Source organism: Quercus robur, chromosome 1 (genome assembly GCF_932294415.1).
Source record: "Quercus robur chromosome 1, dhQueRobu3.1, whole genome shotgun sequence".
NCBI lineage: Eukaryota > Viridiplantae > Streptophyta > Magnoliopsida > Fagales > Fagaceae > Quercus > Quercus robur.
In genome coordinates, this window is record NC_065534.1 from 52,158,585 (window position 1) to 52,174,922 (window position 16,338).

General features: G+C 33.9%; 1 pseudogene; it reads left to right on the forward strand.

Moving 5' to 3' along the window:
- The first annotated feature begins 1,031 nt into the window (after positions 1 to 1,031).
- Positions 1,032 to 7,087, forward strand: LOC126691659 (RNA pseudouridine synthase 3, mitochondrial-like; annotated as a pseudogene).
- The last annotated feature ends 9,251 nt before the right edge of the window (positions 7,088 to 16,338 follow it).

A 16,338-nucleotide genomic window follows, 5' to 3' on the forward strand; every position in this document is an offset into this window, starting at 1 on the left:
AGGATTGTTTTAAGGGCTGTCAAACAGTTCACAAGTTGCACAAGCATTGAACAAACTCTATTCAAGCAAATTATGACAGGAGACGAAGTTCTTGCCCTAGTTCATGTCTTTCTCTTGAAGAAGTTGTTGTGTATGTGTACCGTAGGGTTTTGTGACCAAGCATCTTTTTGATCTTCATCGTGTGGATGAACTGAAGGACTTTGCAACCAACAATCTTCTTAGTTGGTGATTGAAGTCGTGTATTGGGATCCGTGCAATTGGTTAGTCACGTACTTGGGAGTTGTGCATCAGAAAGGGGAACTGTCACTACAGAACAAGTCCAATTGGGTATTGGGGTAAGGGTTCAATTGTAGGTTGGTAAGGTACTTGGGATTCCTTTACTTGTGACCGCTTGTTGTGATAATAGTGGAGTTTCGGGAATGGTAACCTGAAAATCACCCGGTGGGGTTTTTGTCGTTAGGTTTTCCCTATACGTAAACAAATCACCGTGTTATTTATTTTCCGCTGCATAATTAGTTTATTGGTGATTTGTTTGTACTACCACGCGTTTGCATGATAAATTGATTAATTAATAACTTGACTAATTAATTAATTAATTTCTATCACAAGGGGTCATTCAGTTTGTGGCCTATCATAAAGAATTTAAGAAACTGCACCATCACAAATGCAGCCTAGTGGTCCCAGTAGTGCATATGGTGGAAATTATCAACCTTCCTCAAGGTCGCCTTATGGAGCATATGAAACTCCTGCTCCGTATCAGCCCCCAAATATATTCCTTCCATCACAGACACCTTGAACACCCTTTCCAAATAACAACGGATTTCTAACAATTTCATTAGTTGCCCAGTTTGAAAGAATGTGTGAAACTAGCATCTCGAGTTTTTTAAACTCAAGATTTAATTAGAACTTGAGTTTCTAAAGCTCGAGTTCGTTGTTTCGGTAACACCCTTATGTGGATAAATTTTCCATGTGGAGCCACTAAAATCGAGTTTATAAGACTCGAATTCTACCCTCCATTAAAGCACAAATCCACGGCACTTTCAAACGGCTCATTACAAAATCCTCAAAGTTCAAACACCTAAAGATGAACCCTTTCAAACTCACTCACTCAAAGTCACTCTCAAACTCCACCCTCTCAAAGTCACTCTTAAAGTCACTCACTCACTCTCAAGCCGTTTGTAGCCCACCGTTTGTAGCCTGCCGTTCGTAGCCCACCGTTCGTAGCCCGCCGTTTGTACTCTCTCTTTTCAGGTCCTGGGTTCTCTTTTTCTTTTTTTTCTTTATGCTTTTTTTGGATTTGTGTGATGGGTTATTGTAAATTTGAGTTCTTTTTTGTTTTGGGTTCTTGAAATTTTGGGTTTTTGTAGCTTAGTTTAGTGGCTGAACTGAACTTTGTATTTTGTGTTTTTGTTTGGGTTTTGGGAATTAGTGGCTGCATTGAATTTGTGGTGATGGGTTGCTTTCTGGGTTGTTAAATTTAGTAGCTGAATATGCCTTGGTGATTTCCTTTTTGGGCTTCTTCAATTGTGGTGGTTGCTATATGGGGGTATTAATGGTTGAATTTGTTTTTGATTTTGGCTTTTGTTTGTGTTTTCTGAATTTGGATTCTTGTTCTTGGATTTAGTAACTGAACTAAAGATGACTGTCCAACTTACTACATAGTAGCCCCTCACATTGCTAGTCTGCCCATTCCCCCACACCTTCCGAGGTATTTTTGGTTCTATGGTTCATCTAGTACTATCGGTTTTTATTTGGTGTTTCATATGATATCTAGTACTAGAGGTCCTAGGTATTTTTGGTTTTATGGTTCATCCTGCACTTTTTGTGGACCCGTGATAAATGTTAATTTTTGTTTTGTGCTGAAAGGGGATGCCCAGTTTGCTATGATATCAAATGGTTTTCTTTGAAATATCAGAATCTAGTTGTTTATAAGCTTATTGACATTTATATGTACTTGATTCTTATTTAAGGGACCCATATAACTCCCATATGAAGTTCAAGTAGCCATCAATCATCACTCATCACTCGATAGTTGTCACAAAGAGAGGGTAGAAGTTCGAGTGAAGTGCACCATTTCAGGAACCAAAAAGCCCAGCACTCGCAGGTAATCAATCTTGTTTACAAAAAACATTATTTGATTTCCCTTTTGAGACTCATATCTCATAGCAGCACCACCCTTTTTGTTTTCCATCAGAATTAGCATGAGGACAAAAATCCTCAATCGCCAACAGATATTGTTTTCTGTTAGGCAATACTCTAGAATTTCTCCTCCACAACCTGCTTACGCTGACCCGGTAATCCGGGTTTCCAACAACATAGCCCAATTGGGTGGCCTAAAAAAAGGTCCAAAGCCTCGGCAGCTCCTGTCTTTGCCTCCATTTCCTGCTCATCCTCTACCCAGAAAGAACTCGTTCAGCATCCCTGGTCAGTCCACTCGGGTCACCGCTATCAGTTGGGTCAAGTATTACTTTGATGAGATTTCGGACACTGTGATTCAGTCACATTTCAACAAAGGCCTTGTGAGTATAAATTTTTAAGTCTTTTTGGTTGGTTATTATGTTTGAGGAGTATATCAATTTGGTTTGTGAAGAATTGGATTGGGTTGTCAACTTTATGATTATTTAAAATTTTATATATAAAATTTATCTGTATTTGTTTTGATTCAGTTAATTTTATTCATATTAAATTGGAGTTGCGACCAGTAGTTTACCCGTCATTTCAAAAGCCTAAACTGACAAGAAGATGATGAATTTAGTAATTTAAATCAATATTCTAATGCCCTGTTGCATGTGTGGGCCCAAAATCTCCTCAATGAATGGGCCCAATACAAGGAGTTTTTAAAAATTATAAATGAGAGTTAAAGTGGAGAGAGTTGAACCATAGTACCACATACTGTACCATTTGTCCTTAAAGTTTGAACGGGTGGAAGAGATAAATCTAATCATTATTATTATTGTAACTGAGTGTGTAAGGGACTTTGGAATTTTTATAGATGTTTATAAACTTATGTAATTTTCTTCTTTTTTAGGTCCAGATGGATTGCCCAATTTCGGAGGACTCCTATGTTGACTAGGAGGACATATGAAACCTTTGAGGAAGGTACTGACACTAGCTTTTGACCACGATCTCACTCCCATCCCAGTTTTTTTTCCTCAATTGTTAAGTTATGCATGGCAACCAGTGAGTTTTGGATGCACAGTCTCACCTTGTATCCCATTCTTAAGTGTCTTTTGAGCTAGAACTTGTTGACAGCATCATTGTTCAAATCCACAAGATGGATACATGAAGTTCTCTCTCTCTCTCTCCCCCTTTATTTCTACTTCTATTTGTTGACTGTTTGTGATTTTATGGGGGTTTACTTCATCTGCAATCATATAGCTGACCTACAGATTAGGCCTAATGAGGTCATGGAGGCTGGGGCAAGAGTTTACATACCTGTATCAGTTGCTGAGACCAGGATTTCCAAGAGATTTGACACTATTCCAAGTGGGACACTATATCCAAATGCCTATGAGATAGAGTACATGCAAAGGCTTGTCAAGTACATGGCATGTCTTACATTTAATTCATAATTTTGTTTCTAATGTTATTTGAGTAGAGGCATGATGGAATTAACCCTTTGCTGCCTGAAAATGCTGTGTGGCTATATTTGTTGTTTGATTCTGTATTCTTTTGTGCCCATATTGCCATTTGTTAATTGGTGGTTGAAATTTCAGGACTCCGCTATAATTGTGCTAAACAAGCCCCCAAGACTGCCAGTTAAGGTCGGTATCCTGTGACCCCATTCATTTTAATGATAGACTGTTGCTTCAGCATATTCAGTTGCCACTTGTCACTTAAACTTTTTATTTATCTATTTATAACAATGTTCTTAGGGGAATCTGCCTGTTCATAACAGCATGTATGCGTTGGCAGCTGCAGCTCTTTCTTATGATTATGATGAGGGTCCTATGTTGGTAAGCTTTTAGTTTTTCATGATTACTTTTTACTTTCAAAAAATGACTGTTACCTAAGGAGGTTTTTGATCCAGATCATTGCAAAAGATTTTTGCACTTATAATATTGTTATTTTTGCTGCTTTTTCTATGTGATTAATTAGTGAAATCCAGAACTAAGTTGAATAGGATAGTAACGAGTTGAGAAAGCAAATATGTGCTACATCTGCCTAAAATTAAGGCTCAAGTTTAGCTCATTTATAAACAAACAAATATAAACGAGCTTTTTATCAAGCCAAGCTCAAGCTGTTTATGAATGGCTTGGTTCATTTACTCCCCTAATCATCTTATCATCACTGACCATGTAGTATTTATTTATTTATTTCTGTTTCATTAATACCATTGAGTACTTTGTCCCCCTTAATGTAAACATAAAAGTTCAATTTCTTAAGGAAGTTTTAATTTTTTTATATATATATAAAGAGAGAAAGTTTTAATTTGACAATCGTTTTATTTGCTTATTATTTTGGTAAACCAAGTCATAAGAAGAGCATTTAGTCATATTTTTGTGATTTATTGAATCCTCCTCTACTTTAAAAAAGAGGAGAAATAACAATGGAGACAAGACCATTCTCTTCTTTTAATAAAGAACTAATACAATTAAACACACACACATGCATATATGGTTGGGTTTGACTGGGTCCAATGTCCTGTGCTCTGGACATGATAGAATGCTGCCATGTGTCCAAGAATTGCTGCACGGCAGCATCCCGGGTCCAATGCACAAAACACACTGGACCTAAGCCTCTTCCTATATAATTAGATATATGATGGTTTATTTATATTGGACTTCTTTTCTTTTGCATTGAATTAACTCACTTGGTACAAAAAATTAAAAAAATTTAGATGGATGTGGCGCAAAATTAGATTCCAATTAAAATTTAATTTTGGTTTTAATTGGATTTTCTTCTAGTTTCAGCTTTATTATAGCATATATGATATATGATATGATAAGACCATTCATATTTTTCTCCAAAAAAAAAAAAAAAAAACTTTCTTATTGAATTTGATGGTCAAGAACAAACCTATGTTGCGTGTGTAAATTTGTATGGTTGTATTAATCTCATTCCCAGATATTTAGGGGTAGCGTATCTTATGTTAAATATGATATTTGTTTTGCTATATAGTTTTCTGGTTTAATAAAAAATACCTTTTGCCATATGCCTATGTCTGAAAGGTTTTTCTGCTCTAATATTTTCTCTGGGTTCTTTGGAGTGTTGGTTGCTACCTGTGCCACCACTATTACAATTTCTATGTTAAATCATTAGTTATCTTTAGGAGAATAGAAGTTTTCCTGTTCTCATGGACGTATTTTGTTAGGTTCATCGTCTTGACCGAGAGAGCAGTGGCCTCCTCTTGATGGGGAGAACCAAAGAAAGTGTAGATCATCTTTAGTGGTTATTTAGTGACATAAACAAAGCAAATTTCTTCTGTGAGGTACTCATACCCCACTCTGCTGATTATACTATGTAGATAAGGGGTGGTGAATGTAGCTTCTTGAACATGATGGGGAAATAACTCAGTGCTTCGACTTTATTTATTTATTTTTTTTAGACTGATTAGTGATATGCTTATATGTAATCTAGGCTTGGAATGATGCATATGAAGCAACATATCAGAGGTATTGGGCTTTGGTCATAGGCTGTCCCAAGCAAAAGGAAGGCTTAATTCGTGCTCCTCTTTCAAAGGTTCTCTCTATCTTTTCATAAACAATAAATATTACCTTCCCATGATGGATTCATTTGGAAGAGAAAACAACTTGAATGTATTACTAATTGTTATCCTTTGCAGGTGCTTCTGAATGATGGGAAGACTGAGAGGGTCATCTTGGCTCATCAAACAGGTTTAGAAGCTTCTCAAGAGGCAATAACTGAATATCGGGTTCTTGGTCCTAAGATAAATGGATGCTCATGGATTGAATTACATCCACTTACTAGCCGGAAGCATCAGGTACAATTTTGCATTCTCTCTCTCTCTCTCTCAGGGACACACAGGGCAGTGTTTTTATTTGGCCAAGTAAATATTAAATGTCAAAGGTCAAATCTTAGTCTCTCTCTTGTGTGATGCTGCGTGATCAGTGTGCTGCCAAGGCTGGTGTTCTCTCTTGCTTTGCCGACTTAGCACTAACATATCCCGAAGACTACTACATTGAGGGACAAGGTTCATTGCTCCAGTAAGGAAAATGTTCTTATCATTATCATTTGAGCCTTATATTCTGGCAATATTTATTACATTGTGGCAATATTGATCTGCCAACATGTGTTTCCAGTCAATAGGATAGCAATGACTTGTGATTCTTACTGGAAGGCTTTTATTTATTTGTAGTTTTCTGTGTATTAATCCTTCTTTTATGTTTGCTTTGTGCTGGTTGTTGTGTATGCCTATTCATTCTTTGCGACCAACATAGTAAACATTTTGTGTGCTGATTTTGACCCTTCTACCTCTATCACTATCAACAAATTTGCTACCACAACTAGTGTATATCACATTGATCTCAGGATTCTCTGCTCTTGCAATTTGTATTTTGCATTCTTCCCTCCATGTAGATTCACTTCTAGACCTAGACTTTTACCTCAACCACTAAATTAAGCTTTGTTTTTTGTGTTTGTTATAAGATGGAGTTTGGTAGCTTATGACTTAGAATCCTTTTCTTTTTCCACTTTAAAAGAATTTACTGGTAAATCTTACTGTTTGCTGTTTTCCTTTTGGAATGAATATTCTCTTCTCATGTTTTTATGTCTCCACTAGTCTTTCCTTTTGTATTAATCTACTCAGTCAAAAAAAGTGATTTCTGTCCTGCAGGTGTGTTCTGACACCAGGGGATCCTCATTATTTCTTCCATCTAAACTGTTGGATTGCCATAAATTTCAAGTTTGAAGGCTGGAAAATTGTTTAGGCCACTATTTGGATGTGTTCTTTTTTTTCTTGCTCTCTTTCTTAATTTTTATTTTTTGTTTTTTAGTTTTAAGTGTTCTATTCATTGCAGCTCCATTTGACATGTTTTCATGTTTGGAGAGCCTCCATTGTAGACACGTAAGTTATGACATTTTTGGATCATACTTGCAATAAAAAGCAGTGATTTTTTGGTCTGCATATATCCTCTCCATTGTTCTGGACTTAATTCTGATATAGTAATTGATTATTCACTTTTACCTAGCAGTAGTGTGAGTGAGAAATTTGTTAGCAAGAACTAATAAGCTCCAACTTTTGTGACATTTTCTCCCTTTATAAAGAATGAGATGGAAAGTGAGGTCTTTGAAGGCAAAACCAACTGGATGTGCACGTAACTTATCAATTTAAAAAAATTTGTTGAAAAGCTAAAGGGAATGGCATTTTCATGGAAGTACATATTTAGGTGCAAAGATCAAGTTAGATTCGGTTTGATTCTGACATGACAATTGAATTAATATAGTTTTTTTAAGTTCTGGTACTATTAGATTGCTAAATGTAACTTTCAAGAGTCATGTACATATATGTTTGGTGCAAAGACAAAAGTTGAATCTTTTTGTTCTGGCATGGTTCTTGAATTAATGTATATTTTCAGTTACTGTTAGTATTAGATTGCCAAATGTGTAACTTTCGGGAGTCATGTTATACATATTTGATCTATTCATGACACAGAAAGTTGATCCTTAAAAGTGTGATTATAACTAAACCAGAATTTTCAATACCCCAATTTTATCTTCTTCTTTCTTCTTTTATTCAATTCTTATAAAAAGTGGGAAGCGGCATTGAATTACAAAGATCTTGGCAATACCCAAACATTAACTTGATTGCCAAACTCTAAGAAATCTATTGGCAATGGGACAGATCAGCGGTGGGTTTTGTTAAAGGTATTTGTCATCTAAAGAGGTGGCTTAAAAATTAATGAGGTAGAGATGAAATAGAAAGAAGAGGGACAATTGTGAGTGTTTTTTAAAAGAGAGAAAATAAGTGTCAAAATCACCTAATATGTGGTTAATATGTTGACAAGAAGGAAAGTGTCACGGCCCGAACCCAACTATAAAGATAGGCACTTGACAATTGCTGCATGCTTATAAAGTAAGCACTCTACAAGTGTGCAAGACCTTTTTAGTAACTAAAATTTATTCCCAAAAATTAAATCAAATAAATCCAAAATACCTCAACAATTCCTTTATGAAAAGATCTCCAATAATTTAATAGGAACAAAATCCAAACCTCATGTACATAATGCCAATTGGCCACTAAATATAAAACTATTAGAAGACCATCCAATCCCAAAATCACTAAGCTTCTTTTCCTGCTCACAACACAACATCAAAACTCCCAAAACTTGCTATTTTTCACAATCCGGAACCGGAGGGTAAAAAGGAGTGAGTTGACAACTCAATAAGTAACCAAAATCCTAATAAGTCTTATCAAGCAATAGATCTGTAAAGGATAAGATGTAATATGTGTTTTCGAAGTTATAATATACTTTGTGTTTCCAAAATAGCTGAAGAAGTTTCGTAGTCTTAAAATAGTAAGTTGCACATAGATCACATACTTTAATCTTACAAATTTATCATAGATGGCTTAGAAAATAGTCAGTTTTCCATATATCAAAAGCTATAACTTACAATAGGTTCCAAAAATACATAAGCAGTTTTAATGACTCAAAATAGTTCAAATACTCAAACATTTCCAAATTCACATATGTAGTTTTAAGGACTCAAAATAGTTCAAATATTCAAACATAATTCATATTCTTAACAATCTTATGACTATGGTCACGCTATATCCCCGTGACTGGGCAATAGAGTACCAATGAATAACCCATATTGGCTGGGTATTAAAGTACCAATGAATAACCCCCATTTGTTTTGATATTAGAATACCAATGAATAACCCCCATTAGTTGGGTATCAGAACACCAATGAATAATCCCCATTGGTTTGAGAATCAGAGTACCAATGAATAACTTCCATTGGCTGGGTATCAGAATAAATTCATAGTCAGATTGTTCATAATCATATATATGAAATCATATTTTCTAACAAAAATATATCTTATTCAAGAATGTATATAAAAATCATATACTCAGTATTAAAATATATTTGTAATAATCATTTACTTGAAATCAGTAACATAATAGAAATAAAAATTCTCACAAATATACACAATTTTCAGTAGTTAAAAATACATTAATATAAGCAAAATAAAACCCACTTAGGATAAGGTTATTTACCTCCAAAAGCTATTCCAAAAGGAAATTTTCCCTAACACTTCATCTAAGAATCCTTAGATTTCATCTCAAAGGTGTAGTCAGTCCTTCTCTACTTCAATCTTTTGGGTAGTCTCCTCCCTCCAAATATCTCTTCATATACGTTGACTTAATAAGCTTATATATAGCTAGGGTTCCAACCTTATTTTCTAAAAACTACCTTATAATTATAAATTATAAAATTGACCCCATAAAGGATTTACTTAAATACCCTTCCTTCCTTTTTTTTTCCCCGGTTATTACAATCTCCCCCACTTAAAAGAATTCAGTCCTCTAAATTCATCACAAGCTGAACGAATTATCACGCTTCCATTGCGCTACTCTAAAGCCACAATTGTATCGATCTATACAAATTTATCACTCATCACCATAGTTCAAACTATTTCACAACATATGTGTAGACTTTTCCTTCCCAAGATTTGTAAAATAAAAATTTCCAAAGCAAATGGAGCCATGATGCTTCCGGTGCATAATACTATACCACTATACAATCTCTTACTCAAATACCCATAGTTTAAGAATAACCATATTATGAAAAAAAATATAAGATTCTTTAAAGATATACATATCTCTAGTCTCAATAGCTCTCTAAGTTCCTTTCAATACGAATAAAACTTCCAAGGCCCATTCGTTTAGATTAACCCCAACAACTAATTCTCCATTGATTATTAATTTCAACAAAATTCCAAGGCATAAGTAGTCTCCAAAAATTACAACAAGGGAAATCCACAATTTTGAGATTCACCATAGACCATTGAATGCTAGCATCCATTTAATTCTATACCTCAAAATTAAGTAGTGCATCCAAAGTTCCATTCTTTCATAAGTTCAAAACTCATTTACAATATGTGTATATCTTTTCTTCCTCTAGTTTTGTAAAATAGAAATTCCAAAGTCTCCATAAATAATCTATTGAGCATTGATATAAAGGGTCTGTCATAGAACATCTATCTTAATCATAAATTATCTTCTCAAATAATCAACATTTATTCACCTTTAATCTCCAAATGATACTTGGGCTGGAACTCATTGAAGAGATGGGTTCCTTATAATTACATTGCCTATTATGAAAACAAATCTCTAAGTATACATCGGCTAGAAAGGAATAGTCTATGAAGTATCTCAAACCGCTTTCCATTTTTTTTTCTTGCAAATAATAGTCCTAGCAATCTAGAACTTAATAGTACACTGCAATTTATAATCACTAATGTAAGGTTGAATTTTATCAACCATCTTGTTGGCTTTATTCTGTGCCAAATTTGCATGTATTTTAGCAATTAGTAACCCTGTATTTAGGTGGGAATCATGTAAGGATAGTGTGAGAGAGTGTGAAGAAATGCTCAAGATTGTGCAAAGAAGTAGGGACTCGCAATTGGATCTCGCGGGTAGCTCGCGGCTTGCAAGCCGCCAGAAGTTGCACACGTGCCAAGCATGCAGAGAAGCTAAACAAACCGTCATGCCAGCTGTAGTACTACAGGACAAAAAGTCCAGTTTGGTCATTCAGTTACTTCACAGCTGGAACTCGCGGCTCAGTCAAGTCGCGAGGCCAAACCGCCAGCTAGCTCTGTTTTGAAAAACTGACTCTTCGCTTCCATTCTCACCCTAGTATATATACCCCTAATACCCACGAAATGTAGAGAGCTTCTAGAGAGAATTTTGAGAGAAAAACAAGATTGACTCATCCACAATCTTCACATAGTGACTCTTCAAATTCCTCTACTCTCACCCTCTCCATTGTTACATCCTTGAGAGGTACATTACCAAAACCATTTCTCACCATACCCATATATGTGAGAAGGCCATTTGGTGTTTGGGAAGCAATTAGGAAGGGACCAATTTCATATTGGTTGATGCTATGAGATATAGCGGAATCCGGTAAGCTAAAGAAGAAATAGGTTCGGCACAACCTCGTTGGAGTAGGAGCTTGGAGGGCTTAGGTACACTGGGTAGATTAGGCTTGGAGGGTCTTCTGTTGTTCATATATCCCAACTACATTCTTTAGTGGATTATTTACTACTTGGAGGGTGGCGGAGAGGTTTTACGCCGAGGGCTTCGGTTTCCTCTTCAATAACACATCGTTGTGTTGTCCTTGTGTTTGCATCTCTTTTCCCTTAATCTTTGCCATTTAATTTTTGTTGTGGATATGATTTTATTTGGTTTAGATTGTTTATCAATTCGGTATTAAGCTTATGTTCATATTACGCACATTAATTGTTTGATATTAAGCTTGAATTGGTAATTTGTTAATCGGGGGTCTAAATGTTCATAGTGTTTTATACGCTATTTGAACATTTAACTAACCATTTGCCAATATAAAACAAAAGGTACAACAATTGACTATAATTCAAATTGTAATAGTCTTTCAAAATAAACTCTCTTGCCACCCAAATCCATCAATATCCAATCAAAATATGGTTCACTAATCCAGTTTTATAATACCACAAACATTGCTTTCTACACACTTCATGTTTTATTGAGTCAATCAATTATCTCTTATCAGCTAAAATCAAAGAATTACATTTCTGGCATCAAAACTTATTTTCCCAGGATATTAAACAATCCTCCAAGTCCATATAAAGAAATTGAGGATCTCAAACTTTTATGTAACATAACATATCTCAAAAACATTTAGGGACTACCTCACACATAAATTAGGCTATGGTAATCCATGTAGGTCAACCCTAACAAGAACAATGATCCAAAAGAAGGTCGGTCCTTAACATTAGAATGCAAGGAAGTCCACCAATATATTATTGAATTCTTTAAACACCCTCAAAATTTATATAATAACATATAATATAATATGAACTACAATAACCACAAATTAATTTTCCTTCACACTACGAACATTCAGTTAATTTCCTTAATCCATATAAACTAAAACCAAGGAATCATAGCTCTAACATCAAACCTTAACCCATAAATAAAGTTCTACAATTTCCAATTCCCTAAAAGCACTCCAAATTCTGAATAGGGCATGTAGTAAACTATCATTCAATAATTAAACCTATGAGAATCTCCTACAGATCAAACTAACCTTAGGTAGGTAGACTATATTAGGCAAAACTATCAAATGAGTTTTCAAAAGATAAGTCACAAAACAACAGGAAGATTTCTTTTGCTTGTTCTTTTCTCACTCTCTTTTCCTTTTAATAAGAAGAAGTTTTAATAACCAATCTAATCAATTACAAAATTTTCAAGAATAAAATACACCCACTTAATACTAGTATAAGATCATAGAAGTATATCAATTAAAATCCTCCCTTTTGTTTTATAAGTCATGTAGGCATAACCCAAGAGACATAAATATCAAATCCTCCAAATATGTCCTACCAAATCATCATATGATGGAACCTCACTCACACTTCTCATCAAGTCATCAAAAGAACGCTATCTATGGCTTAATAACCTTCATAAACAATGATTATAACCGTAATCCCTAGTGTGCAAACCTTATTCCAAATCAAAGCCTAGAATAGAGTCTACAAGATCATAACCTAAGCTCTGATACCATTAAAATTGTCACGCCCCAAACCCAACTATAAAGATATGCACTTGACAACTGCCGCATGCTTATAAAGTAAGCACCCTACAAGTGTGCAAGACCTTTTTAGTAACTAAAATTTATCCCCAAAAATTAAATCAAATAAATCCAAAATACCTCAACAATTCCTTTATGAAAAGATCTCCAATAATTTAATAGGAACAAAATTCAAACCTCATGTACATAATGCCAATTGGCCATTAAATATAAAACTATTAGAAGACCATCCAATCCCAAAATCACTAAACTTCTTTTCCTGCTCACATAATAACATCAAAACTCTCAAAACTTGCTATTTTTCACAATCTGAAACTGGAGGGGAAAAAGGGGTGAGTTGACAACTCAATAAGTAACCAAAATCCTAATAAGTTCTATCAAGTAATAGATATGTAAAGGATAAGATGTAATATGTGTTTTTAAAGTTATAATATAGTATGTGTTTCTAAAAAAACTGAAGAAGTTTCGTAGTCTTAAAATAATAAGTTGCACATAGATCACATACTTTAATCTTACAAATTTATCATAGATGGCTTAGAAAATAGTCAGTTTTCTATATATCAAAAGCTATAACTTACAATAGGTTCTAAAAATACATAAGCAGTTTTAATGACTCAAAATAGTTCAAATACTCAAACATTTCCAAATTCACATATGTAGTTTTAAGGACTCAAAATAGTTCAAATATTCAAACGTAATTCATACTCTTAACAATCTTATGACTATGGTATGCTATATCCCCGTGACTAGGCATCAAAGTATCAATGAATAACCCCCATTGGCTGGGTATCAGAGCACCAACTGATATGCATGAAATATATACAATAAAGTACTCACATATCTACATATTTAGCCTTACTTTTATGTTATTTTGTGACTAATTATATAATATCTTTGTGTTGTAGGTAATAAGGGTTTTACATGCAAAGTGGGCTAGGCCAATTGAATCAAGCCAACTTACATCCAGCAATGCATGAATTCAAGAAAAGACCAACCCAATGAAATTTAAGTCCAATTGGAGAAAGGAATCAAAGGAAATTTGCTCCGAATCCAAGTCCAATTCGGATTAGGATTCCAGACTACATATCAGTTAGTATTTTTGGCATAACTTTCGGCTCAGATGTCCAATTGAGATGATTCAAGTTGGGCTGGAACGTTAACTTAAAGGGCTACAACTTTGTAGTTTACCAAAAATCCAAATTTTGACGTTAAATGGGCCAAAAATGTCGGTTAAGTGAAGCCTAAAAATCTGGAATTTTCTCCAAACGGGAATTCAACTTGTAATAGGATTCCTTGACCTATTTAAAGGCTCTTTAGGGCAAAATACAGGGAGGCGGAGGCTAGTGCTAGGGCTGAGGGCTGAATGTATAGAGAGTGTGGCTACTTCTTTGGTTTTCTTTTATGACAGTTAGTTTTATTTTATTTGTCTAATTTAATGTTTAGTATTTTATTTTTGCGTTTTCTTTCAATTACTATGAGTAGCTAAATTTATAATTAGGGTTGAGGATGAAACCTTGTTAACGATTATCAATAATATTTATGTGATTTGATTTTTCCCACAATAGTTGTTCTTTAATGATTTAAATTGTTCTTACTTCATATCAATTGACTAAGATGGAATTCTAGATATGAGTTCAATAATGTTTTTCTCATGATTTAGGATTTGTCTTAATTAATTGAATGCTTGGTTTATTAATTCTTGATTATAAAATTAGACATCTCTTGTTATTTGTCTGTCAATGGATACAATTTATGATTTGATTTTTAGAATTAGATGTATCTTGTGATTTGTTTGGCTATAGATACAATTGATGATTTGGTTTTATACTTAAGAAGCGAAGAAGAACATGTTTTTGATTTTTAAAATAAGGATTTTAATGATGATATTTTCCATGATAGCAAGATTGATTTCTAGATTATCATGCAGTGGTTGGGAAAAATTAATGATAAAAAATATATGCTGATATGATTTACAAGGCGGATTCCAAAACATTAATTCCTTTCTCTTAATTGTTTACATCTTTTTATTGCTTTATATCTTTTGCTTAGTTTAACTATTTGCTTAATTTTATTATTTGCTTAGTTTATTTTATTGCAACCAACCAATTTTTATTTAAACTAGATTAGGATTAATTTGGTTAAGGTTTAATTATTTTTCCTACATTCATACAAGTTCCTGTGGGTTCGACCTCGTTCTTGTCCAACTATACTTCGGTACGGTTCGTACACTTGCGGGTATTTTAAAATTTCACAACACCAATGAATAACCTCCATTGGTTTAGGAATTAGAGTACCAATGAATAACCCCCATTGGCTGGGTATTAGAATAAATTCATAGTCAGATTGTTCATAATCATATATATGAAATCATATTTTCTAACAATAATATATCTTATTCAAGCATGTATATAAAAATCATATACTCAGTATTAAAATATATTTGTAATAATCATTTACTTGAAATCAGTAATACAATAGAAATAAAAATTCTCACAAATATGCACAATTTTCAATAGTTAAAAATACATTAATATAAGTAAAATAAAACCCAATTAGGATATGGTTACTTACCTCCAAAAACTATTCCAAAAGGAATTTTTCCCTAACACTTCCTCTAAAAATCCTTAGATTTGACCTCAAAGGTGTAGTCAATCCTTATCTACTTCAATCTTTTGGGTAGTCTCCTCTCTCCAAATATCTCTTCATATTCGTTGACTTAATAAGTTTATATATAGCTAGGGTTTCAACCTTATTTTCTAAAAACTCCCTTATAATTATAAATTATAAAATTGACCCCATAAAAATTTACTTAAATACCCTTCCTTTTAATCTCTGTCTCTGTCTCTCTTTTTTTTTTTTTTTTTTTTTTTTTTTTTTTTTTTTTTTTTCAGGTATTACAGAAAGAAATCACACAATTTATTATCTAGAAGTACAAATCCACCTACAAGAAAGAAAGAAAGGAAAACAAAAATATTTGAGGAACAATAAGAAACTATCTAATTAGATTTGCACATGCATGCACCATCACCTGCTTGTACTTTAATTCCTACCATCCAAATATAAAATTTTGGATTCTTCAAATAAGGTAATGGCCATTATGTAAACTGCAAAGAAGTTGTACTTGTAAAAAATAATATTTAAAATTCTAATACGCAAATTACAAGGCTGGACCTCTAAGCCATCATAGTCGAGCCACACTCAAGTTAGTGGACTTGGGTACTCCTAACACAATACTCGAGTCCATGAAACTCGAGTATGAATCTGGATGATTTCAATAATTTAGCTTATTAAACCCAAGCCATACTCGAGTTATAGAAACTCGGGTACCCCATTAACACAGTACTAGAGTCCTAGAAGCTGGAGTACCAAGTGGCACTTATTACCCACACCTACTTACTGGCGCCAACCATCGTAATGAATGCAGAATGAATGGTACTCAAGAATAGTAGACTCGAGTACTATTTATTTTTAACTTACATTAGTTAAATGCTTAGTTTTAGATTGTGTTTGCATGTGGTTCGTATGAGATTTTTATGCATGGGGTGTATTTCATGTAATGAGTTTTGCAATATTAACTAT